This window comes from Lissotriton helveticus, chromosome 10 (assembly GCF_964261635.1).
Source record: "Lissotriton helveticus chromosome 10, aLisHel1.1, whole genome shotgun sequence".
Classification (NCBI taxonomy): Eukaryota; Metazoa; Chordata; class Amphibia; order Caudata; family Salamandridae; genus Lissotriton; species Lissotriton helveticus.
This window is the reverse complement of record NC_136071.1, coordinates 1,180,372,337-1,180,398,840: the sequence shown is the minus strand read 5'-3', so window position 1 is coordinate 1,180,398,840 and position 26,504 is coordinate 1,180,372,337. Positions and strand designations below refer to the sequence as shown.

General features: G+C 44.4%; 1 long non-coding RNA gene across 1 annotated transcript in view; it reads left to right on the top strand.

Moving 5' to 3' along the window:
• LOC144785671 (uncharacterized) overlaps positions 1 to 26,504 on the top strand; it is a 112,414-nt gene that overhangs the window by 48,105 nt on the left and 37,805 nt on the right. The window contains exon 2 of the long non-coding RNA XR_013602014.1: positions 5,940 to 6,117. This is a non-coding gene — a long non-coding RNA (uncharacterized LOC144785671). The remainder of the gene's footprint in view (positions 1 to 5,939; positions 6,118 to 26,504) is intronic.

Here is a 26,504-nt window from a genome sequence, read left to right as displayed (position 1 = left end):
GCTGGTGGTGGATGCCAGCCCCACGGGTCTAGGGGCAGTGCTAGCCCAGCAGCAGGCCTGTGGTGAACAGGCCCCCATCGCCTACGCCAGCAGGACCCTCATGCCCATGGAGCAAATCGAGAAGGAGGCTATCGCGATCTCGTGGGGTAGTCACCACTTCCACTTGTATCTGTACGGACACCTGTTTACTCTGGTGACTGACCACAAACTCCTCATTCTACTCTTTCAAGGGTCATCGTCGTGTCCTCCCCCAAGGATAGAGAAGTGGGTACTACAAATTTATGAGTTTCAGTTCCCTGTGGAGTACAGACCTGGCACCCGCAACCCAGTCGACTTCCTATCCAGGCACGACAGACCGATCACAGAGCCAGAAGCGGCAGAAGCAACAGCCACCGAGGAATATGTGGGGATGAACATCGAAAGGTCCAGACCTCTCCCAATCTCGCTAGAAGAATTTAATACATGCAACCAAAGAAGACGACTGCTTCCAGATCACCATCCAAGCACTCTCAGGAGATTGGAAGCCGCTCCAAAACCCACCACCATGGAAGCACAGACCACTTTGAAAGCTCTACACCAGGTTCACCACGAGCTGTCAGTACCCACCAATGGCTGCCTTCTGAGGGGCCCTCGCCTTGTCCTACCAGGGCGCCTGACCCACCGGGCCGCTCTCCTGGAACACAGAGCACACAAAAGTGTAGTGAATACGAAGAACCGCCTCAGAAGTAAAACCTCCCAAACAGGACAGGCCCAGACCAGCAAGTCGAGTACATCATCCAGCGATGCCCTGTTTGTCTAGCAACCAGCCTCCCCAGCTGACCTGCACCAGTCATCAAGGAAGCAGGTCCCAATGCCCCATGGGAAAAGGCCAGCGCGGATTTCGGCAGTCTCCCTGGAGGGAAATAGATGCTAGTCGTCGTCGAAGATTTCTCAAGATACCCGGAAGTTGAAATCCTCTCCTCCACAGCCGCCGGAGATGTCATTCCCAAACTCGAAAAAATAATGGCAACACACGGCCTCATTGGGGAGCTCTAAATGGACAACGGCCCACCTTTCACCAACACAGAACTCTCCGAATACCTCTCGTCCCATCGGATCAAATATCGCCGGGTGACTCCCAGGTGACCCCAAGCAAACGGAGAGGTTGAGCGACTAATGCGAACACTAAACAAGACAATCCAAATAGCTCTCACCGATGGCCATGTTCTGGAACAAGCCCTGTACCAGTTCCTTCGGGAATACTGCCTCACGCCTCACTGTACCACCGGAGTCGCTCTGAGCCGCCTGTGTTTTGGTAGAACTGTGACGGACACCATCCCGCACCATACAGTGTGGGCCGAGTCCCCGATCCTTCCGAACCAGTCACTAGCACGGCGGATAAAAACCAACCAAGATGCATCCCAGAGGAGACACGCAGTGGAAAGCCCAATCACCACTGGCGACCAAGTGCTTGTGCGAGACCTCCACCCTGGCGGGAAGTTCAGAATGCCATTCGAGATAGATCCCTGGACTGTGACAGAAGTCAAGGGCACAATGGTGACAGCTGAGTGAGGAAGAGAAAGAGTAACCCGCAATGTCTCATTCTTCAAGAGGGTCCCAGCTGATGATGCAGAGGAGTTCCCCATGCCCGACGAACCTGGAGCTGTGGGACCGGACAGCCCTCACAAGCAAGGAGGGAACGAGGACCATCCTACAAACGTCAGTGGAGAAATAGACCGACCACTCCCGCTACAGAAACTACGCAAGACCAGGACCCTCGAAGTGGTCAGCCAGCAGGATAGACTGACTGCCAGGCCGAAGTGTCGCTGACCCCTTCTGCCAGGAACCGTCAGAGCTGATACAACCTCTGGCCCTGCCTCAAGACATCTCAGAAGTACCAGGACTTTGTGGCCTGCTGTCAGCCACCTGTGGGAAGAAGCCTGGTGAATCCCTGCAGACCAAGTAAGACTGTTCCATAGCTACTTTATTCTTTAGAGACAAATGTTTCCAGTTGTTGGTAATGTTCCTGATGCCTGATTGTTTGTTCTTTGGGTAAAGGAGGAATGTAATGTTACCTTTAATGGGTCGGCCCACCCGGCAACTGTTGAGAGGGGTGTTATGCCCGTAACCCCAACAACGTTATTATGTTAGGCTGGCCCAGCTTATGCTCGGCCAGCACGTAAGGAACTGAATAAAGAGCCCAGGGACCTGGGTGTGGTCTAGTCTGTTGCTAGCCACCCACTATACAGCCACATGTGTCCTGTCTGCTTTTGTGCTAGGCTCCTGACTTAGGACACCACATTGACCTGACATATGCTGTCCACTAATCTAGTGGGCACCAGTCCAAACGACCCCTAATTGATGGTAGGTTAAAGACAACGTTATAGAAAGCTATCCTAGTGTTAGAAGTGGAGAGCAGCCTTCAGGATAAGTCGTGAAGGAATGTAAAGCAGCTTGTTTTACCAGTCTAGAATCTCGTGAATGACCAAATGAAAGAGGAACCACACTAGGTATATATATATAAAATATATGTATTTATTCTATATACACTCCTCTAGTCTCTTTATGAGTCTAGAGTCAAAAGTATACAAGTAAACTTATTTAGCACACAGTAAATAATCACAATATATGATTAGCACTAGGGGCGTCACAAACCATATACTAAGAAAGTGGTATAAGAACCACAACTGACATAGATACAAGGCCTAGAGTCTTTAGAACCGCTGGGGCCACAAGGAACCACCCAAGGTAGTGACACAGGGGACCCACGGGGGACACGTGCAGGGTCTAAACACAGCCTCAAATCACCATTAACTTCTAAGGGGAAAATATAAGGTTGGAAAATTACAGTTTAAGGACACTTAGGAGTGGACTTGGAGCATACCCCTTTAGAAGTAGGCAGTTCTAGAGTCAATACCCACGGGAGCACCGGAGTACTCGAGTTACCTCACCCAAGGAAGCCGGGTGCATAGGTGTCTTTTGGTGTCGGGTTTCATCGTAGTTTTCAATGGCGAGCTGCTGAAAAGTGCTGCAAGCGACCAAGTGGAAAGTGTCCGGATGGATCCAAAGGTGGATCAAAGATCTGAAAAACCTGAAAGCAGAGTGGAAAGAGTCTGGGTCGCTAGCCAGTGACCAGGAAGGCAAGTAGACAATGCCAACCAATGTTGGGTGATTTCAGGTGAAGAAGGTGAAGCTTGACTCTTCGGCCATGAGGACCAGGAGGCGTCGACAACAACCAGGAGCTGTATTCGATCTGTCCCACAAAGAATGTTGAGTGCTGCAGTGTCGGTATCCGGATTGGACCCAACAAGCATTGGCAACAGCAACCCATGCAGAAAGCAAAGATTTGCTTCAGTGCACACCAGCAAGGTCTGAGGGACTCACCCTTTGGAGGGGAGTCAGGGCACGTCTGTAGGAACCAGGAAAGCCCAAGAAACAGAAGAGTTACCTTCGTGGGGACTCACCAGTCTACAGACAAGGGATTGCAAAGAAGCCTCAAGCTGAAATGCTAGAAGCGGGCCCACGGAACACATGTGGAGTGTAGGTCCACAATCTTCAGTGCAAATGGTGCATCGGGGCTTGGACAATAAGTAGCCCAGAGCACAACTTTGGAAAAGTTTGGGAAGTCAATGCACTAGCAAATGTGCACAGTGTCCAGGGGTTCCGGTTCCACATCACTCGTGATGGCCTCAGGTCTCAGCTTTGCTGTGATCTCGTGTCGGCCTCAGAGATGTCTGGACGTCTGGGTCCTGTGTCATAAATCCTTCGGGATCCAGCGGGAGCCATGGAAATGCAGAACGGCAAGATGCTTCTTTGGTGCCTGTTTGAACAGGGGCGTCACTCCTTGACCCCAAGGGAGATTCTTCCGTCTTGTAGTTGAAATAGTATGTCGAAGTTCCAGGATATATGTTGAAGAGTTTCCTCCAGGGTAATCTAAAGTCCTAAGGACTGGGTTCCTATACTTATACCAAGTTTAGGGGTTGGACTTAGTCTAGGGTCCCACCTATGGGAGGAGCCAGGGTGGGGTGCTTATACCCCTTTCCCTTTGTCCAGTTTTGCGCCAGAGCAGGTGCTGAGTGCCCCTACAACCGGTTTGAACTGGGGTATGCACAGGGACACCAAGTGTGCCCCCAGCACTGTCTGAAAAAGCATTATATGAATGCACCCACCCAGCCCCAATACACTAAAGCCTGTCTGGGAGGTGGTTACAACCTCCCTGTGACAGGAAACCTATTGACCAGGCCTCCCCCGCCGGAGCTTCATCCAGCAGCAGGAGGTCAGACCCATGTCTGTGGTTGTGGCATCCATTTTGTGATGCCAGGGCTCTTTAACCCCTTCCATGCTGATGACGCCCCCCGGCCGTCATGCATCATGGTGCTCGTGTGCTGATGACGGCTGAGGGCCGTCATGAACTCGCCCACTCTCTAAATTGCCCGCACAGGCGCAGAATCGTGGCCGCGCCCAAGGGGTTAAACTATTACCGTTTAAGTAAGTATGTACAAGTATTCTCCCTCTAGAAGGGTGGAATTCTGCCCCCGCCACCAGGACTGGTGGGGGGGAGGGGGGGGAGGATTCCAAAGTGTTTGACACCAAACATGACATGTTTCCATGCAGCCATTCCAAAGTTAGCATTTACCTCGAGGTTATAATGCACATAAGAGTATATGGTCTGGCTGCATCACAGAACAGATACAGAGAAGTGATTCCGAAAGCTGCAGAGGGGCTCAGCTCATGCTTGGGCACACTCTCACACAAAACCAAGCACTCTGCCTTCAGGATTGTTAAGGCCTGACATAGGAGTGACTTATAGGTTTACTAGCAGCCCGTCCCAACCTTGTCCGGGAGCAATCAGGCTTCAGGACCCCCCCCCCCCGCCCCGACATTGTCCGTGGGTCCCCTGGAGTAGCAGTCCGTCCCGACCTTGGCTTCAGGGCGCCCGCCCCGACATTGTCCGTGGGTCCCCCGGAGCCTTACCTCATCCGCCGCACCTCCCCGCGCTCCTGAGTTCACCGGTCCGCCGCTCCTCGCCGCTCCTCCCCGCCTGTCCGCAGCTCCTCACCGCTCCTCCCCGCCTGCCCGCCGCCCCTCCCCGCGATCATGTCCGCCGCTCCTCCTCGTGCTCCTGGACGCCGCTCCTCCCCGCGCTCCTGATGTCAGGACGCACGTCACGGCCGGCGCTACTTCCATGGGACTACTTTTTTTTTTCTCGTAAATTTTTTAAATAACTTCTCTTTTTTTAATTTATATAGCCTATGTCCATCTGCACACCCTGACCATTACAACGATGTATCGGGTGTGTGAATTGGCGCTGTGGTTCCCGAGTTTACCCACCTCCAAGGTTCAAAGTTCTTCCTTTATAATAGTAGTATAGATATGTGTCAGTGATATAAGGTGGATATAGGTAGCCTATATCTTAGTAAGGGGTGCAAGCACCACCTTACCCAGGTTGCAGTAGCAGACCTATGGTGCCATTTTGGAAGGCTTCCCAGGGGTGGCATAATACATGCTTCAGCCCCTGGTAGGCCTCTGGGGTACCTATGCCCTTGGTACCTAAGGTACCATATACTAGGAACTCACAAAGGTAACCCAGTAACCAATCTGGAGTGTACCTAATGTACATGCAATCAATTTAGAGAGGAAGCAGCTAGGCTGGGGTCCTGGTTAGCAGGGCCCCAGCCAGACTAAAGTTGAAAAACAGTGAAAGCAAGGCATCGTCATTGGGCACTAGTAACATCTTGGAAGACCAACTGATAAGTAAGCCACTGGTAAGTAAAGAAGTATCTCTGTGGTATTGGCACCTTCAAAACAGCATGGATGGAGAATTCATTTTGGTGGAGGAGTTGTGGGGAAAGCACTTGCCTGGCGACCAGTTGCAGAATATTTGGCAAGTATCTGTGCGCACTCTATAACACAGTTAAACCTGCTTTTTAAAAAAGAAACCACCTTTTCTCACTCTATAGGGCTTACGTATCACCTGGGAAACCATCTAAGATGGGGAAAGGAAGCCGAACCAGTTGCGCGAAATGTGGGTTGGAAAAGGCAACCGATGTCGACATGTTCTTCCTATGTCCAGAAATCAGTGAGTTCTGGAGCAAAGAAGAAACAACTATGACAGGTATTTTGGATCGGCTAATAAAGGTAAGCCTTCTTCTGGTCATCTTTGGGGTGGATGAAGAGTTAACAGGAATCCCTAGAGACTTGTTGTTTTATGCTGTATTGCTGGCCAGAAGGGAAATGTGCAGTAAATGGGTAAGCAATATAAAATTCCACAACACTCGGATTGGCTAGAATCCCTAATATACATGTCTAGAATGGATCTCTTGGGGAGAATGTCCAAAAAGAAAGCTTTCTGGAAACCATTAACCGTTTGGTTAGAGGGTGTGTAAAGCAAGATGGAGACCAGACTTGTGATATTGGTAGCAGTTCATGTCCAATGATTACACCGGCTAATACTCCTGGACTGTTTCAGGGCCATCACAGATTATTTTGAAAACAAAGCAGTGCCGGTATAATACCGGGTTGGAGACATAGCCGCAGTAAAGTTGGGGTCTATTGGAGTATGCTCGTTGGCGGTCGGTAACCCTCACAAATGATACGGGCAGAAAAAATGGACATTCTTCTCCTTTTTTTTTTCCGAGGTGAATGAGGACAATAACAAAAAAACAATGAAGGCATTTAAGATGTGATTAGGGATGTTATAAATGTAGTCAATGACAATGCCATTAGTGATTTAATATGGAAGGGTAAAAGCAGTGCATGGTGAGGGCGCAAATTACAGTTGCTTTTGGGTTGGAATTATAGTTATTTGAGATAGCTATAACTGTTGAATTTCAGTTGTTTTGTTAGTTTCAAATGGTATGTTTAACATGTCCTTTGCACCGAACTATAACATCCCTTTAACCTTTGGTTTCTTTAGTTAATTTCTTTGTATTTTTTTTACATAAATTTAGATATTTTTAAAATTTTGAACTATAATGCCACTTTAACCCTTGTTTTTTTAGTGAATTGTTTTTTTTTTAAATATAAAATAAGATGTCCATTGTAATGCACGGCAGGGGGGCTGGATGCAGGGTCTGGGATGACATTGTCCGTTGTGCTGCCCCTGTCAATGCTTGTTGCCCCTACCCCCCTCTTCCTTGTCCTCCATTGTCCAAGTCCATACTTCTTCACCCTCATTCACTTCTGTGTGGTCATTGTTCTGCCACTGTCCTTCTGACCTGCCCTGCACAGTTTGCTTGATGTTAGTACCCACTTTATATCTGCCTTCTGCTGTCTGAGTCCATACATCTGCCCCCTTCCTCCTGTCCTGCATGGTCCAATGTGCTGCCACTGCGTGCCCGTTAGCTTGGTGTCCCTGCCCACTCCTCCTCCCTCTGTTGCCAGAGACTATGCTTTTATCATTGCCCTCCTGCTTAGCCTCTTTGCTCAGCTTGCTGCCCCTACCCTCCTTCCCCTGCCCTCTGATGTCTGTGTGCATGTCCCTGCTCCTTCCACTCCCCCTCCTATATACTCTTAGTAACCCCTATTGAACTTCCATTGGCCCTCCTGCCTGCCCAGAATGGGAAGATGGCTGTCACCTATCCATGACCCCTCCACCCTTCCTTCCATTGACCGAGTTCCATGACCCTATCCACTTCCTTCTGTCTTCCATGCTCAATTTGGCTGCTACTCCCTTTTACCCTCCATGCTCAGTTGTGCTGCAACTGCTCCTCCTGCCCACACTGTGTGGTGTGTTGGGAAGTGCCTGCTCTATTCCCCTGCCCTCACTTGTCTGTATCAAACCCCTACCTCTCTCTCCCTTCTGCCCTCCAAGGTCCTTTGCACATGGTCTTGCCCCCTTCCTCTTTCCCACAATGGCAGTTGTGCTGCCACTAGCCCTCCCGCTTTCCAAGGATGGTCTTTAGTGCTGTCATTGCCCCTCCCAACTTCCTTGTGCGGTCAGCTTGCTGCCCCTGACTTGTACCGCCTTCCCTAAGTTGTCTGTGTGAATGCTATTAAAGTCTCCCTGTTGTCCTCCATGGTGTGTTGTGTTTGCAATGCTCATCCCGCCTACCCTGCATTGTCAGGTTGGTTCACCGACCCTACCACTTTGCCCCCTGCCCTCCTTTTGCCATTTGGCACCCCATCCTATCCCGATTGCTTCCCATGGTCCGTTGGGCTGCACTGCCCTCTCGCTTGTCCTTTGGTCTGTATGGTGCTGCAGCAGCCCCTAGTGACTGCCCTGTAAGGTCAGTATGGTGCCCTTGAACACTTCCCCTCTGCCCTCTAAAGTCTGACAACATGAACTTGGTAAGAGGATGATTTTGAAAAACAATATGGAGAATTGATTTTCTCCATTGACTCAGGTTGAAAAAGAGGAGATTTTAGGCAGGAGATGACGAAAATAAAGTCCATTTTGGGCTTAAAACATTTTGTGTTTCCAGCCTGAATTAGGTCCACTCAATGGTATTGCCGCAGTCTCTCTTGCCTTCACTACAATGTTGGTTTGTTGCCCCTGTCCTCCTTCCCCTGCCCTCCATGGTCCATTGGGCTGCCACTACCCCTCCCGCCCGCCCAGCATGGTCAACTTGCTGCCACTGCCACTTCTCCCTGTCCTCAATTGTCCAAGTGCAAATCCCTGACCTATGCATCCCCACTGTGTTCCAATGCACAACTAGCTGGCAGATGCATCAACGTAGCCTTTTGCTATTCCTAAATAGCGATTTTTAAGGAATCGCTATTTAGGAATAGCAAAAGCCTATGCATGTAGGAATTGCTATTAAAATAGCGATTCCTTAACATTCCTTAATTGCTACTCACAAATCGCTAGGAATGCTGTCCCATTCATTCCTATGGGCCTACAGGCCCATAGGAATTTTATTTTTTATTTTTATTTTTATTTTTTTGCATTTGTAAGGCGCGCAGCTACCCACAAAGGGTTTCCCGGCGCCGAGACATTATAGCTGAGCAAAAGGTATGGAAAGCAGAAGAGTGGACAAATCATTTCTCAAAAAGCCAGGTCTTAATGTTTCTCCTGAATCTTGCATAGTTGTCCTCTTTACGGATGTGAGAAGGGAGTGAGTTCCATAGGGTGGGCCCTAGATGGGAGAAGGACCTCCCTCCCATTCTTGCCAGTTTAAATCTGGCCACCCCAAAGTTGGCTGCTGATAGGGAGCGCAGATTTCGTGTAGGAAGGTAGGGACTGGCTAGCTCTTGCAAATATTTAGGTGCCGAGCCGGCTTTGATCCTAAACATGTAGCTCAGGGCTTTGAACCTGACCCGGTTCTCGACCCTGAGCCAGTGAAGTTCCCTAAGGTATTTCGATACCCTGGCGGTTTTCGGGATTTTACACAGTAATCTTGCGGCGCAATTTTGGACAAGTTGAAGCCGTCTTAGGACAGCCTGATTTTGAGCCCAGGTAAATGATGTTGCCGTAGTCAAGCCGAGATGTAATGAGTGCATTGACTACGGTCTTCTGCGTAGCAGGGGGCAGCATCCACAAGATTTTACGCAGCCATTTCATGATGGTAAAGCATAGGCCAACGACTTTGTTTGCTTGTTGCTTCATTGAAAGTGCATTGTCGATGGTAACCCCAAAATTTCTAACTTGAGTGGCTGGTGTGGGGAGGTTGCCTAAGATAGGCGGCTAGTGTGAAGAACTCCATAAATCTTTGTTGTTAGACATCCAGCAGAAGACTTTTTGGAGACCTTGTTTAAGTAGAGAAGGGGCAAGGGGATCGGACTTTGATAATGAAAAAATGATTTGCGAATCATCCGCATAAGTCATTAGGGTGAGTCCAGACCTTTCTGCTAAATCAGCTAATGGGCGAAGGTAAAGGTTAAAAAACAAAGGGCTCAGGATCGAGCCCTGGGGCACTCCATGTGGGGCACCAAACGTATCAGAACATGCGAGGGAAGAAACGATCTGAAACGTACGTTGTGAAAGGAAGGACCTGATCCATTCGAGTGCCGCACCACCGATACCATTTCTCCTGAGCGTGGCTAGTAGTTTATTGTGAGAAATGGTATCAAAGGCCACACTCAGATCTAACAGAATGAGTGCGACCGTTTGGCCATCATCTAGGAGTTTCCTAATCCTCTCAGTTACTCCAAGAAGAGCAGTTTCGGTGGAGTAGCCTGCCCTGAAACCCGATTGAGAAGGGCGTAGGAGGGAATTGTCTTCAGTAAATGTGGTGAGGGCAGAATGGATGTGTCTTTCAAGAATTTTCGAAAAAACCGGGAGAAGGGATATGGGCCGATAGTTAGCTAAGATCTCGGTATTGGCTGTTGGTTTTTTTAATAGTGGGCTGACCATGGCGTGTTTCCACGGCGAGGGGACCGTAGAGAGTTGGAGGGAAGAATTAAGCGTGTCGGCAATGATGCTTAAGGAAGGATTGTCCAGTTGATTTATGACACTAATGGGAATCGTATCACGAGGGGAGCCTGACTTGATGGATTTGAGGAGGGACCTCAGAGTCTCGAGGGTGATAGAAGGCCAGTGTTCTAACATGCACCCTTCTGTTATCACAGGAGTGGTATCTTCTTCTTGTGGGTCATTGACTGGGATATTCTTATTAACGTCGGTAATGATTTTCTCAATTTTTTCTGTGAAAAAGAAGGCCAGATCTTGGCATTGTTGGGTGTTTAGTGGGCAGGCCGCAGCAATAGATTTTTCACCTGCCAATTCCTTAACGGTATTGAAAAGCGTCCAGGCCATATTGGGAGCTGAGTTAATAGTATTTGCTACGTAGAGGGCTTTGGCCTTGATGCAGGCAGTGTGGTAAATATTCCTAGCCTTTCGATATAACTCTTTCTTTATGGGGTCATAGTTTTTCCGCAATTGCCTTTCAAGGGCTTTACACTTAGATTTTTCCATTGTCAGAGACTCGTTAAACCACGGAGCTGGGGGGCGATGAATATTGCCTTTAAAGTGGGAAGGAGGCAGACAAACATCTGCTGCGTTCCCAAGCCACGTGTGAGTTGTGTGGGCAATACTTTCCATGTCGTGGCCATGGACAGGAATGTATTGGCGATTGCATGAGCAATTAGCGAGTACCAGTAGGTACTCGCAAATTGCTCATGCAATTTCAAGGGTGCAAGGGTGTCAAAATGACACCCTGTTGCACCCCTGAAATTGATCTATGCACATATGTTGCACACACACATGCCCTAAGGGCATGTGTGTGCGCAACACGAAGCTTTGAAAAATGCAAAAAAGTGCTTTTTTCAAAGTTTTAGCAAATTACCATGAAGTCCAACTTCATGGTAATTTGCTCCCCCTATTAGCGAATTCGCTATTTTTTTTACTTTCATGCATTGCATTTAAGGAATCTCAATTTGGGATTCCTTAAATGCAATCGCAATTTGGGAATCTCAATTTAGAGATTCCTTAAATTGCGATTTTTGCATATGGGATGATGCATCCCAAATGGAAAAATACCGGGAGCAAAAGTGCAGATTCTGAGAATCTGCCCATTTGCTCCCGGTATTTACTTTGATGCATCCGCCAGTAAATCACTAACATTCTATGTTTATTCTAAAAGTGTGGTATGCATTGATGTCATCTTGATGAAATCAAAACTGTAATACCTAAACCATTTCCTTTACAAATTACAACCATCAGGGCGTCTTTTCAAATATAAATTATGATTAGTCCTCGAAAGAACTAATATGAGCACACTTTTCTGAGTTCTCAAATAGCAACAAAGCGCTTTTAAATTATTTTGTATATCAATGTTTTTGTTTCCAGTTGATCACTTGATTACTTGTTGCACATAGGATAGAGGATATGGAATTACGGCCAGAGCTACCTACTTTGCAACTGGGGAACCGGGTTTGAGTTTCGACTTCAGCTTTGTGATGTATTCCTATAGGTTCTGTATCGATCCCCCTATTCCTGACCCTGTTCTGGTTAACAAGTTAACTAGCAGCCATCCCATGATGCAGAAACCGTTATCTGATTAAGCCACACCACGGCACAGGAACGTGTTATCTGATTAGGTCATAACGCTTGCCATCTAATTAGACAAGCGATATTCCTCCAGCCCCTGATAAGGCATACGGAGTTCTCAAAACAAATCAAACCTATGACAACCTGGGAAAAACCCTGCGGCCATTGTTTTGATTTCATCGAGAACTTCAGCAAAAGAATGTGCTAACGACCAAGTCATATGACATCCTTATTGACGTATCTATGTCCATCCTTACGTCAATCTCGGCACCTTACAGGTATAAATATTACCGGTATTGCCTTAAGCAAACACACGCGGTGGTGACGAGATCGGAGCAGCCAGACTTGCCGAAGCCCAGAGCAGAGCAGACCCCGCTGGCGCAGCCCCACCTTCCTGACGCGCTGAGAACGAGACGCTGCTTTCTCCTGCCGAGAAATCCAGCTCCGGCGCTTCCGAGCAGCCCTCGCAGGCAGCTTGGAATATCGAGACCAGAGACGAGAGATACCATCCCTCATTCATCCTAGATTCCAGGTACAGAACTGAATGACCCCTTGCAGAGAATTCTTGAGTCAATCACTTGGCAAAACAAACTTAACTTAAACTGCTACTTTCTATTCCCGCCCACGTATTAGGCTTAGGTCAGGTACACTGGGGTAGGCGTAGTTAGAAACACCAGTTGAGTACGATTAGTCAAATGTATATATGTATGTATCTATTTTATCCATTTTAAAACACCTTATGGCTTAGAAACCATATAAATGTTTTTACAGTATTATTTTATACTTCTGCTTTTATTATATGCACTTTACTTAACCATAAGTATTGCGATAATATCGATTCATTTCTCTTGTATGAGAAAAGAGACTGATCAATAAATACCATCTTTTATTGAACACGCCCGTCTCTTCCTTTTCTCTACAATCTGGTGAGACTAAGAATGCACGTACTGAATGAGTAAAATAAGTTGTCTTTTGTTTTCACACGACTCTAGAGATACACTCTTGATTAGGGGAGAGCAAAGTTGTCATGTTCTATGGTTGTCAGAAACTAAATCCCTTCTTGTCTATCCAGGGAGGTTCAACTCCTCCTTGCCTATTCGAGAAAGTTTCTAGTGAACTCTGAGCTAGCTGGCAAACCCAAAACTTTAAGTCTAATATCGACAATAGAAGACCTAGTTAACGTCTGGTCTAGGCCTATACTATTGAAGGTATTATTCCAATGCGCAGAGCCTATTGGGATAATAGGAACTACACTACATGGCGCCCAAACGTTTGGAAAGGCGATAAAACTAACGCAAGACATTAGAGTAACTCAGTCGTGCTTTTTCACTCAGACCCCTTTTTTCCCATAATACTCCAAAGACGTCTGGAGTGGGTGAAAGGTAATATCCGCCAAACCTCGCAGGAGGAAACTCCTATGTATGGTTCTTGGTTTAGTCAACGTTGAAGGATACACTGTTCCAAAATATTGTGCATCTAATCTTTGTTTCCATAAGAAACCTGATCTGCAAACAAACGGAATAACCTTCTGGACAGTACAATGTCAGACAGTGAAGGAGAAAGAGAGGCAGCTAGAATAGCAGCTGAACTCGTAGCAGCTGATAATGCTATGCAAGAAACAGACCCGAATATAATACTCATCGCGGTCAACATAAGAAAATCTATAACTTTAAAACTTATAGAAAATGGACTGACACCTAGAGGTGGCACAGTCATATTCGTAATAGAGGCACACGAATATCGGCAGACAGAGGTGTTCTACTCATGGATACACTTTCCAGCAGCAAACGCTGTAACAAAGGTCTTCCACTATTACAAAACAGAGGAACCTCCTAATGAGTACACTCCTTTCGAGGAGGTGGAAGTACCACTTAAATTTCAAGAGCACCTGCTCTTGTTTAATGGCGCCCTAAAACATAATAATCACATCACCAGGCTCGGTCCACTAGGTAGACCAGGAGCAACGTGGCCGGTCCTAGCCGGATACACACCACATCCAGACATCGATGGGATGTCTGCAGCAAACCTTTTAATACAACTAAAACAATTAATAAAAGTACATAGACAATTAGTCCAATATGTAATGCGGACTTCAACAATCCAACCAGCAATTAAAATTCCACAGCTGACCCCTCATCAGGGGAACACAAATAAAATTACACCACAGAACATACAATCCTGCCTGGGTAAAGTACCAACTAAACGGGAACAAATACCATTCTGGTTAGCACAAAAAATCACCCAAATAGAGGCGGTGTTTCCAGACACCACCCCGTTAGAAAAACATAGGATTCTGACTATCTGTCTTCCAATGGGAATCGCACCACACGTGGAGGACTGTGACACTTGGGGTACAGTCTTTGCTTCCATTTACACAAAAACGCATGGTGTTCCATCCATCTCGGTAATACCAGATGTGCTAAAACAAATTCAAGATGAATACGGTCCAGAACCCGCTTTAACTCTTGGTATGAAATTACTGAAAGACTTCAAGCAGGTCTCGGCTATATTACTAGCCAACATAAAGGGAGAAGCAGCAAACGTGGCGATCCGCCAGAGGTTAAAAGAAACAGATATAGCAGACCAACCAGCTGAAATTGCCATAATCATAGAAAAATCCTATGAGGAACTAGGTAGAGATAGTTTAGGTGGAATACCAGTAAAACCCCGACTGATTGAAAGTCCTGAAAAACTATTTTTTAATAATAATTTAACATCACAAAAAAAGAGCTGGGATGGAAACAAACAATCCAATCCTAAAGAAAAGAAATTCCAGTCCAGAGGAAGGTCTCCTCGGCGGAGAGAAATATCTCCAAACCAAGGACACAGGTCTCCCCAAAGTGAGCCCTCTGGGAAAAAATACAACCTTAGAAATAGGGATAATATAAAGAAGCCTGATAGATATCAAGAAATTGATACACGCCCCTCTCAATCTTTTCAGACTTCCTCGCAGAAATCGGAAAGAAGAGGACGATCAGAACAAAGAGAAGAGCACGCCAAGTCCAAAGACAAGGAACCTGCTCATCTAAAAAAGAAATTACAATTTCCAAAAAAAAAGGTAGCCAGTATTAAAGTAGTTAACAATGCCGAGAATACTGAGGACACAACTGAAAAACGGAGAATGGGCTCAGAAAATGCTAGACAGCGCAGCAGAAGTGAGCATAGCTCGCAAAGTCCTTATGAATCATCTGGAGACAGTGGACACGAATGAATACCTTCAAGTGGAAACTGCAGACACCAGAGTTAGCAAACCTCACAAAATATATGAAATAACTTTACGTATAGAAGGGGATAAGACTAGAAAAATAAGGGGACTATTTTGGGATAATCTCTCCAAGGGCTATGACATCCTTCTAGCTGAAAAAGACTGGCCACCAGAGTTTGTCAGGGACTGCGCTCATGGCGAAGAAATAATTATGCCTGCCTTCTCAAATCATATCCCAATTCATAAAAAATATACACTTGCAAGAAAGTGGGCAGTAGCTCAAGCTCCTGCTTTATATAAAAATCATGTAGGATGGGATGAGGACTCTCCTCCTCACAAAATCCAGTTAAAATCACAACCTACTGCACAAAGACAGTACCCAATTAAGCAAGAAGCTAAAAAACAGGTCAAAGAAATCCTAGATCAACTAGAATACCAGGGGGTGATTGAAACTTGCACCTCACAAATGAACAACCCTTTGTTTCCTGTCTCCAAACCAGACAATTCATATCGTCTAGTTTTGGATTACAGACACCTTAACTCATGTTGCAAAACTTTTGCAGTGCAAAACTCGCATAGTGCAGCACTAATGAATAACATAGTGCGCAAAAAATACAAAACAACATTAGACATCTCTAATGGATTCTTTTGTCAAAACATAGCACCAGAGAGCAGATATTTGTCCGCGTTCTCAATAAATGGCGCTCAAAAACAATTCTGTCGGTTACCCCAGGGGTTCAAGAACAGCCCAGGATTATTCTCAGCGAGAGTAACAGAGTTACTACAAACATATGATGACGAAGCATTATCTTATGTCGAAGACATATACCTAACAGATGATGACTTGGATACTCACTTGAAGAGAGTGAACACCATAATACTTGGGTTCGCAGCAGAGGGTTACAAATTCAACTTTAAAAAATCTAGAATTGCCCATCTAACAGTCCTGTTCTTAGGATATGAATTATCAAGTGAAGGCAAAAGCCTGGCTGACAATTTCCTAGAGAAATGTGCCGTACTCCAAGCACCTAGAACACTAAAAAACCTACAGTCAATTCTAAGCTTCCTAAATTTCGGAAGAACATACATTGCAAATTACGCAGAAAGGGTCAAGCCCCTTTATGATCTAATAAACCAGATTTTAAAAGAACCAATTGGACTCAAATACACACAGAAATTTTGAGATCCTTACAAACAGACATGTTAATTAAAACAAAATTAGGAACACGTGATAACACACGCAATCTTGTGATTCGAGTCATCCCAGGAAGATGCGGATTCACATACCTGACCTCTAATGAGGGAGAAAAGGTACCAATTGCATTCAAATCACACTTGTACACAGAAGCTGAAAAGAAGTTCAGCATTAAAGAAAACATTGTTCATGCAGTTCAAACCGCAATAGCTAGAGAAAAAGATAAAGCTGACGGTAGACGGATCACAGCCAGAACAGCAGAATCAGCCTTTGAGGCATTAACAACACCGTGTAATTTACCAACAACAGCATTGAATCCGGAATGGATACAATGGGTGAATTCCATTACAATGGACAAAGTAAACTACTACTTTGATCCAGAACTAGAGGAACTAAAAAATCTAGAATATGAAAGAACATTCCCTCTGCCAATCGACATTCTGCCCTTACGACAATACGCTTGTGTAATCTATACAGACGGACATGCTCAACCCTCCGTTTGGGGAGAACAAGCATACAACCCCACATGTGAGATTACAAAAGAAGTGTGGCGCGGAGGTAAACTAAGACCTCTATTAACAAAAACACACTCAGTAGAAACTAATTCAGAACAACAGACTGAAATAATAGCATTGAAAATGGCGCTAGATAATGCGGATCGCGAATTCCCGACACTTATAGTGTCCGATTCATATTACTGCGTCAAATCATATAACAACGATTTGCAGAAATGGATTCAAAACGGTTACAAAGATGACACAGGTGCAACAATAAAGCAAAAACTGCTTTGGGAACAAATAGTTCTGTTACAAAAAGAACTACCAAAGACTCACGTGACACACTCACTGAGTCATCAGCGTGATGGCGTTCACGTTGCAGGGAATTCATTGGCTGAGACAGCCACAGCGGTAGCAACTAAATCGGCTTCCGTAGCTAGAAAAAAGCGTACAATAAAATACATTGACGGTGAAACAGCGCTGGCGGTGAGAACGTAATCAAAAGGCGACTGCTCAGCGCTACCGATCAACTATCCACTCAATTATACATACATAATCGATGCAAACTCCGTCCCTTTTGCTCGAATCCCTGGAGTGGGGGATAGAGTAATTCCAAACATGGACAGGAGAACCTTGTTAATTGCAGACGCACATATGGGTGAGGGTCTCGGACACCTCAAACTAAAAGATTCTCTGGAAGAATTACAATCAATGTACTGGTGGCCAGGCATGAGCCTGCAGCATCACATTTTTGTAAAAAAATGCCCGGACTGCAACAGAGATCGCAGTGGCGAGAGAAACGGTATACTACCGTGGCGTTTCACTCCAGAAAGGATCAACAGTAAAAAGCAAAGCGTCCGATTAACATATACAGGCTAGTTTCCACTTATAATGTAGATCCCCAGCACTCGGCTGACGTCTGGACTGTTATACAAAGATTTGCGAGTCTAAATGGCATATACGCTAGGAGCATGCTACGTTTGACCAATGTTTTCACTTTAGCCCTCAAGCTTGTGGGGAAGCACGGCCAAATGAGCATAGCGATGCGGGATTCTTCTCACTTCCTTCCTGAGGGATACGGGATGGTGTAAAGAAAAAACCAAGGCATAAAGCTATCTATAACAGAAAGGATATTAGGTTCGGGAGCTGGGTGGGTCAAACATCTAATAAGTGTCCAACGTAGTCTAAATAACCTGCCAAGAAATTCTCTGAAGGGATTCAGTCCGTACGAATTATTGTTTGGAACTAGGATGTTAGTCTTAGATCTTGACAGTCAGACTTCAGTGGTAAAGGAAAAAAGCTTTGATATCAAAGATCGTTTGGCTATTTTGCAGGACTTAAACAAAACAAGAAGAGACCTGAGCAACATAAAGTTGAAACAGCAGCCAACAACCACTGAAGAACCACCACCTGTCCCAGCAAGACCTGTCTGGATTCCAAAAGTCGGGGATCTAGTCAGAGAAAAGATAGCGGTAAAGAAGGAATTTGGGCCTTCTTACAGAAAAGCAGTTCCTGTCTTGTCTATCAACGGGACAAGATCAGTTGTACTAACGCCGCTTGCTGGTAAAAAGGAGAACCGAGTTGTATCCATCGACCTGGTAAAACCACAATCATGTGGCCGATAACAAACAGTAGGCCAAGTGGACTCCCGATAAGTAGTAGAACACCAAGGTTTGCTACCAATACAGAGGTCCTAACTAAGAGGCTAATCACATTCGAAACGCCTACAGAAGAACAACAAGGACTGTGCAACAATGCAATGGAACTTAAACCTCTGAAAACCCAAATAAAAACATTTAGTAAAGACACACCAACCTACAATGAAGTAACAAACGAATATGCAAGAAACAGTAATCCTGAAGCAATTGGAACAATTGACAGAACTGCATCCGGCTACTTCATAAACTTCGATGATTCCTCTGAAGACTTCAGTGAATCAAAAACACAGCCCTCAACAAAAACCTTTAAAGATAAAGCTAAAGAACTTTTGAAACAACTGAAAGAAACCTATCTGATTTCTCCATGGATTGAATTTTGGGTGGGCTTTGGTGCATTTATCCTCATACTTTGGCTCATCATGGTACTAACTTTGGGACGCTTCATTGAGGGAAAATATGCTAAAATGGACACAGCAAGTCAGAAAATCAACTTGATCCTCAAACCACACACGTCTTCACACGTCGAGAAAAGAGAACTTTCTTCAGTCAACTTCACAGCCAATCCTATACCGGGTGGGGTAGCATGGGACAATACTGACTATGAAATTTATGGTCCGGTCGAAATCCTGAAATATCCACACCAAATCAAGATCTCATTGAGTGACTTTGTAAAACGAAGCTCATTTGCTGATGATTGGGACTTTGAAAGTATAAATAATATGATGTCTGACTTAGTGATGTCTGCTAAATTTACCAAACATGATTATTTGCAGGGTTCGTCTAATTATGATAGTATGTACTGTTACAACCACTATGGTAACCATTTTCTACATAAATCTGCACAACCTAGAAATGTTTTAAATTATAATCAATGGGAACATTGTGCAACCCCTCCAAAAGGAAGCTCAAGAACCTTTTATGACAAATATTCATACTTTTCAGGGTTCAACACAAGTAATGCTGAAACATTTTATTTCAAATTGTCAAATAAGACAGGGACAAAGACCATGCTAACAAACACAAAATTGATATATTCAGACTCATTTTTTGAACGAATGAATACTTTTGGTTTTGATTATTGGGACAAAAATGTTGAAGTAAAAAGTGTTTGGGGTACAAAAGAAAGGCAAGTACAAGGTATAGAATCATTGTTTAGAGCCTGCATGATCCCAGAACAAATTATATTTTTAAATGACACTGTTCAACAAACTACCTGTCTTGGCTTAGCCAAAATCAAAGACTTAAATAAACCGTCTATTCCAAAGCCAACAATGAACAGCAATAGTTCTACAGATGAAGAGATAGACGTGAACTATGTATTAAAACAAAACAGAACACATCCTGATTGGAAACAGTGGTTGATCTGGCCCACAGATACTAATAACTGTCAAGACAGATTCCTGAACAAAACACAGGGGTTCAAATTGACCAGGCCAGACCCTAGATATTCCCAAAGACAACACCCAGGGATAATAACCACCTACAGTGTGGGCAAATTATGCCTTCAATGGCTACAAACTTCCACACTGGCAGAAATTAAGCAACACCTAACTTTACTTACTGATGGTGCTGACTTGCGTGATTTCATTATGGGACCACGCAAACAGCGTCAAAAACGCTTCATAGCAGCCTCTGTATATGCAGCTTACAACGAGGCCTGGAAGGTGACTCAAATTGAGACAGCAGAAAGTATACGGGAAATTGACCGTATTAATTTGGAAAAATCACTTTCTGTAGTGGACAATGGGTTAATGACTCTGTCCTCCAGAATTTTTTCTTTGGACAGCATTGTGTCTTCAGCAATCGACATAATATCGCAAGACTTACTGTTGTTACAACACGGTCAGTCTCAATTGCGTTCTATTGTACAGCTTGGCTGGACGTTACAAAATCTGCGTTCAGGCTATGTGCCTTGGCGTTTAATCAACACAACGTCACTATTCAATATCTTTAACCTTACTGATAAACAAATCAGTATGGCACAAAAGGGTGCTGATTATACAATCCTGAGCATTGAGAAACTCGAGAGATTACCAGTGACAATGTCAGAACGACCTGTCAGTGAATGGATAATACATGGGATAATTAATATTCCAATATCAACCTTCAGGTTTCAATACTGCCAAAAATATATACAGGCTGGCATGTACGAAAAATTGGGAAAAGGGTACATTAAGACAACATGGAACTTGCCCTATTCACATGCATGTGTCAGTAATAAAGGACAGAAAGTGTTTCTTAGTGGCAATAATTGTGCGATGTCACTAAGCAGTACACTTCTGTGTAACGGAATTAGTTTGCATGGAGCCTGTGAAGGGAATTCAAATAACCTTTCATGTCACCAGCTAGGCACACCTGCAACAGAGATAGAACCATTTTTTCAAAGACTCTATAATGGGAGTTACATTCTAATTGTGGATCGCAGATGTTGTAGTCTTATGCCCGGGACTCCTTATCTCGTAACTACGACTGCGAAGGTCAAGTGCTGTGGACGCTTATTGTTCCCCAGCTCCTTTCCAGACAGGGAGGCAAGGGCATGGCCTAACTTGAAAATTACTTCTATTCGAGTAGATACTTTAAGCAGAATGAAAACAGTGCTTCTTCAGACGCCGACCAGGCTCACGTCATCAAAAGAAACGTATGATCTCCTAGTCGCAAGGACGACTGCAGAGATTCACTCATTGTTATCAACTAATTCCCCCATACATTTTGCAGAAATCCTGAATGAAATCTTAAATATTTCTGATACCAGTGGAGTCTCAAAAGTATTTAAGACAGTATTTTCAATGGCATTAACACCATTCAAAGCCATACTGGGTATTTTTCCAGACTTCGTCCATTCGATTTTTGGCGGACTTCCCCTCATTTTGGGACTAATTGCAGGAATCCTATTCTTAGTCCTTATATTTCGTTATGGCAAACCGTGTCACAGACAAAACACCTGCGACAAGGGAAGAAACAATCCGAGCCATTGGATACCGGGACCGGATATCAAAAATCCTGGGACTTTCCCGGCTTAGAGACCTGAACATGACTTGGTTTCTTTCATTTCGACCAATGTGGCATCGATGTGTTTTACCTGTATTAAGGTGCTTGCTGTGCGGAGAAGAATGCGTGTTGGACACCTGTCTGACGCTACAATCAGATGCGCCAATGGATGCAGAAACATTGTTGAGTCCGATAAAGGCTCATGCTTTGTGCTGCCCTCAACGGCTACCAATCCTGATGACGGCATTCGTGGAAACTTCACCACTACGATTAAGGGGTAGTGAAGTTCAAGATGAAAGCAGCATCGATCAGGTACGACCTTCTGTCAGCAATACTAATCAAAACGTCAATGGAGACAATCATGCGCACGAATGCATGGTTACACCTTTTTCCGAGTTAGTGGAACTCTCCCAGGAAGCTGTTGACAGCTTTTTCGACAGTCTAAATGATATGATGTTCTCACCAGAGCAAAAATAAAGACTTTTGAGCAAGCTAGCACACGGCGTTCCCTGAATTTGGCCTTCAACTAGAATAGCATAATAACATGAACAATTTCCCCTCCAGTTCACGGACAGTAATTTTTTCAGCAGCCCCAAAATATTTTTACAATTTTTTCGGGACACTTATCTTCTCCTTAAAGTAAGAACTATTCTTAGAGAACTAACATTTCTATTTTTAGAAACTTTATAGACATTAGCTGCCCGCTGGTATGTTCATAATTATTTTTATTCTGTGATGAAATGGTCTCGAACTTTTTTCTTCTGTATTAAGAGCCATTTCATGTGTAAATTCTCATATACCAATTAGCAATAATGTATACATATGCGTGATTACTTTAGCATTATTCTACAGCTTGAGTGCATATAATACATGTGACTGTTTTTTCCGTATATTAGATAATTTCAAAATGCATTTTATGTATTTTGGGGTGGTAAGGTATACACGATACTCTACAGTATGTTTTACTATGCCTAGATTCGTAAACATGGCCATAGTTAGCGTGGAGTGGGTGTGATGTATTCCTATAGGTTCTGTATCGATCCCCCTATTCCTGACCCTGTTCTGGTTAACAAGTTAACTAGCAGCCATCCCATGATGCAGAAACCGTTATCTGATTAAGCCACACCACGGCACAGGAACGTGTTATCTGATTAGGTCATAACGCTTGCCATCTAATTAGACAAGCGATATTCCTCCAGACCCTGATAAGGCATACGGAGTTCTCAAAACAAATCAAACCTATGACAACCTGGGAAAAACCCTGCGGCCATTGTTTTGATTTCATCGAGAACTTCAGCAAAAGAATGTGCTAACGACCAAGTCGTATGACATCCTTATTGACGTATCTATGTCCATCCTTACGTCAATCTCGGCACCTTACAGGTATAAATATTACCGGTATTGCCTTAAGCAAACACACGCGGTGGTGACGAGATCGGAGCAGCCAGACTTGCCGAAGCCCAGAGCAGAGCAGACCCCGCTGGCGCAGCCCCGCCTTCCTGACGCGCTGAGAACGAGACGCTGCTTACTCCTGCCGAGAAATCCAGCTCCGGCGCTTCCGAGCAGCCCTCACAGGCAGCTTGGAATATCGAGACCAGAGACGAGAGATACCATCCCTCATTCATCCTAGATTCCAGGTACAGAACTGAATAACCCCTTGCAGAGAATTCTTAAGTCAATCACTTGGCAAAACAAACTTAACTTAAACTGCTACTTTCTATTCCCGCCCACGTATTAGGCTTAGGTCAGGTACACTGGGGTAGGCGTAGTTAGAAACACCAGTTGAGTACGATTAGTCAAATGTATATATGTATGTATCTATTTTATCCATTTTAAAACACCTTATGGCTTAGAAACCATATAAATGTTTTTTACAGTATTATTTTATACTTCTGCTTTTATTATATGCACTTTACTTAACCATAAGTATTGCGATAATATCGATTCATTTCTCTTGTATGAGAAAAGAGACTGATCAATAAATACCATCTTTTATTGAACACGCCCGTCTCTTCCTTTTCTCTACAATCTGGTGAGACTAAGAATGCACGTACTGACTGAGTAAAATAAGTTGTCTTTTGTTTTCACACGACTCTAGAGATACACTCTTGATTAGGGGAGAGCAAAGTTGTCATGTTCTATGGTTGTCAGAAACTAAATCCCTTCTTGTCTATCCAGGGAGGTTCAACTCCTCCTTGCCTATTCGAGAAAGTTTCTAGTGAACTCTGAGCTAGCTGGCAAACCCAAAACTTTAAGTCTAATATCGACAATAGAAGACCTAGTTAACGTCTGGTCTAGGCCTATACTATTGAAGGTATTATTCCAATGCGCAGAGCCTATTGGGATAATAGGAACTACACTACAGCTTAACATCCTGGTTCTTGGCAAATCACCTAATCTACCCATGCCTAAAACAGAATAAATGCGTATTTGTATAATGTAACCAATACTCAAGTAAAGCATGCCAATATCTTTGGGTCATGTCTGTGCTATTTGAAAGCCTTTATCACACTTCTGTCATTGGGCATACTTGAGCTACAGTTGGATAATATGTTTGCTACATTTGGGCTCTTTTTCTCTGGGGCCTTAATTGGAAGTCAATTTCCTCATTTACTGCAGCATCCTCAGTAGAAAATGCTTTCAGCGTTCCACTTTGATTCCATCAAGATAGCTATCAGATTTGTCACACACAGCATAAATTAAGAATGTTACTAATCTAGTTCCTCATTAGAACACTATGATAAAGCTGCTGATCACCAGGCAGTTAATTGGCAGTCTGCTGCTGGGGATGAAAGAGCCTGTTTCATTCTGTATGGTTTAATTAAATAGAAGAGTAAGATATTTGAGAACTCATTTACAACATGTCCTAATTGTTCTTTTTACAGCACAAACCATCATTTCTATGTTGTGTTTCTTTCCAAATGAAATGTTTTATGTTTTACCAGTTTAATTCACCCAAAATGGCTTCAGGTGGGCCACACGTTTGTCATAGGTTACACTGTCAGCGCTCTAGTTGTTTTTTAGAACACTCTGGGAGGCTGAAGTAGTACACTGGGTATCAGCTGATAGAGGCTGCAGATGGAAATTAGAAATTTCTTAGCTATAGTGAAGGAAACATTTAATTCTAGGACACAGAGGCGAGGATTATGCATAAATTTCTTCACTTTTTATTCACAGCAGATTTAAAGTTAAATGAACGAAAAACACTGTCTACACTGCAACTCTCATGAGTCCTTGTGAGGAGTCCATGGCAACCATGAGACAATAGCAGTGCAGTCTGTCCCAGCATATAACTCCTTGTGGTCAGCAGTTCTTCCTCTTTCTTGCTGCAGGAAGTTAAGTCATGCGGCATTACTCCATTTTGGAATCAGTCTACAAATAAAATGACTGTCAAGGTTGTGCCCAGTCCAGTGCGGCAGCAGGCGGAGAGTCGGGCGGAGTCCTCAGCGGTATAAAGGAAGACGCTGTTGACGCACAGGCACTTCGCGTTCTAATTTTTTCCTGTGATTCTGTTCGTCCGGGTAAGGCCCCTCCTACTTCCGGGTCGCGGGTTCCGGTGCGGGTGCTCTTCGTTACTGGAGTCTGTCTTCCTTGGTCGCGTTCCTGACGCCGGCCCTCGCTTGGCGCCATGGTGATCCTCTGTGCTGCTGCCTCTGCAATCCTGTTGGGGCATGGGGATCTTCCTTGGCCCTGAAATTCCTTCTGGCTCTTATCTTCGGATTACTTGTATCTGGGTGGTAACGCGCTTGCGCTGTGTGCATTGGCATCTCTGTGGATGTCATTGCTGATAAATCCACATGGGCACATGTTTGGATACCGCGAGTGGGCATCTGCAGTTTTCACAAACATGAAGAAAGCTGTACATCAGTTAATACAAAATATTTACAATTCACAATTTGAAAAATAAACAGCAAAGGAATAAATTTAGGAGAATTTTTCTTTTTCAAAATAGGAATCCTAATACTGTGGAACAAAAGGTCTACGCGTTTCGATGACCGTTGGTTTAGGGAAATCTCGTCAGGACCACGTAGCTGCGAATGCAAAAGAAGAGGAATAAGTCACTCTGCTAGAAGACCCACCCTCTAACTCTTCATATATTGCATAAGGGTTCTACTCCTACCTCAAAGGTGCTCGTTTTTCTTGGGGAATGAAATCTGAAAACAGAACAATAACAAACTCTACTTAGTATCTGTAGCTTCCCAAAACACATCTTGTGTCGGCCCACTAAAGTAATCAGAAAAATACTCACAGGCTTCACATTCAAATCAGCCTATTTGTCGAGAAGAGAGTAATCTGTGAAGGGGAAACAATTAATGTGTATCAGAAACCAATGGACTTATTTTTTTGAAAGCAACGTGTGTGCGGAACATGAGCGGGATTGTTCTTACTTGTGAGAATAGCGGAGTCCACAACCTGGGGTTTGATTGTTAGGGCGCGCGTGGGTCACGCCTGTCAGGGATAAAGAGAGACGAGGTCAGTCAGCCGTCCGCGAGGGCTGAGCGTCTGGCGCTGCTATTTTGTGCTCAATGTCTGGGCTTACCTGACTTGCCCGATCAGTGAAGCAGAACGGAGAACACCGCCATCTGTCTCAATCTCTTGTTGCTCGAGACTGCTTACCGCAACGCTTTGCTGTCGTTTTGACGTTTTGCGTGTCCTGCTGCTTCCTGGTAGCAGGGAGTTGTGGGATTCGTAGTTTTTTCTGTGGCAACTCTAAAGTGGGTTCAGTAGTAGAAGTAGAAAATTCTTTATTTAGATATAACATAGATATCTTTAAAAGAGGGTTACATTATTAACTTCATGTGCAACTTGTTAAAAATGAAGACAGCAAAACAGTCGGTAAGTCAGCCGTAGTGAGAATAATAAAAGAAAGATAAAAACCAAGAAAAAATAAAATAAAATAAAAATAAATAATAATATAATACCAAAGTTAAAACCTGATATACAAGGAACTTCACTCCTTTTTCTTTACTCTCACTGACTTGTATATCATACATTTAAAAGACGACCCAAATTTCCTAGGGGTACTGCTCGTATTCTTTTCAATTCATCCCTC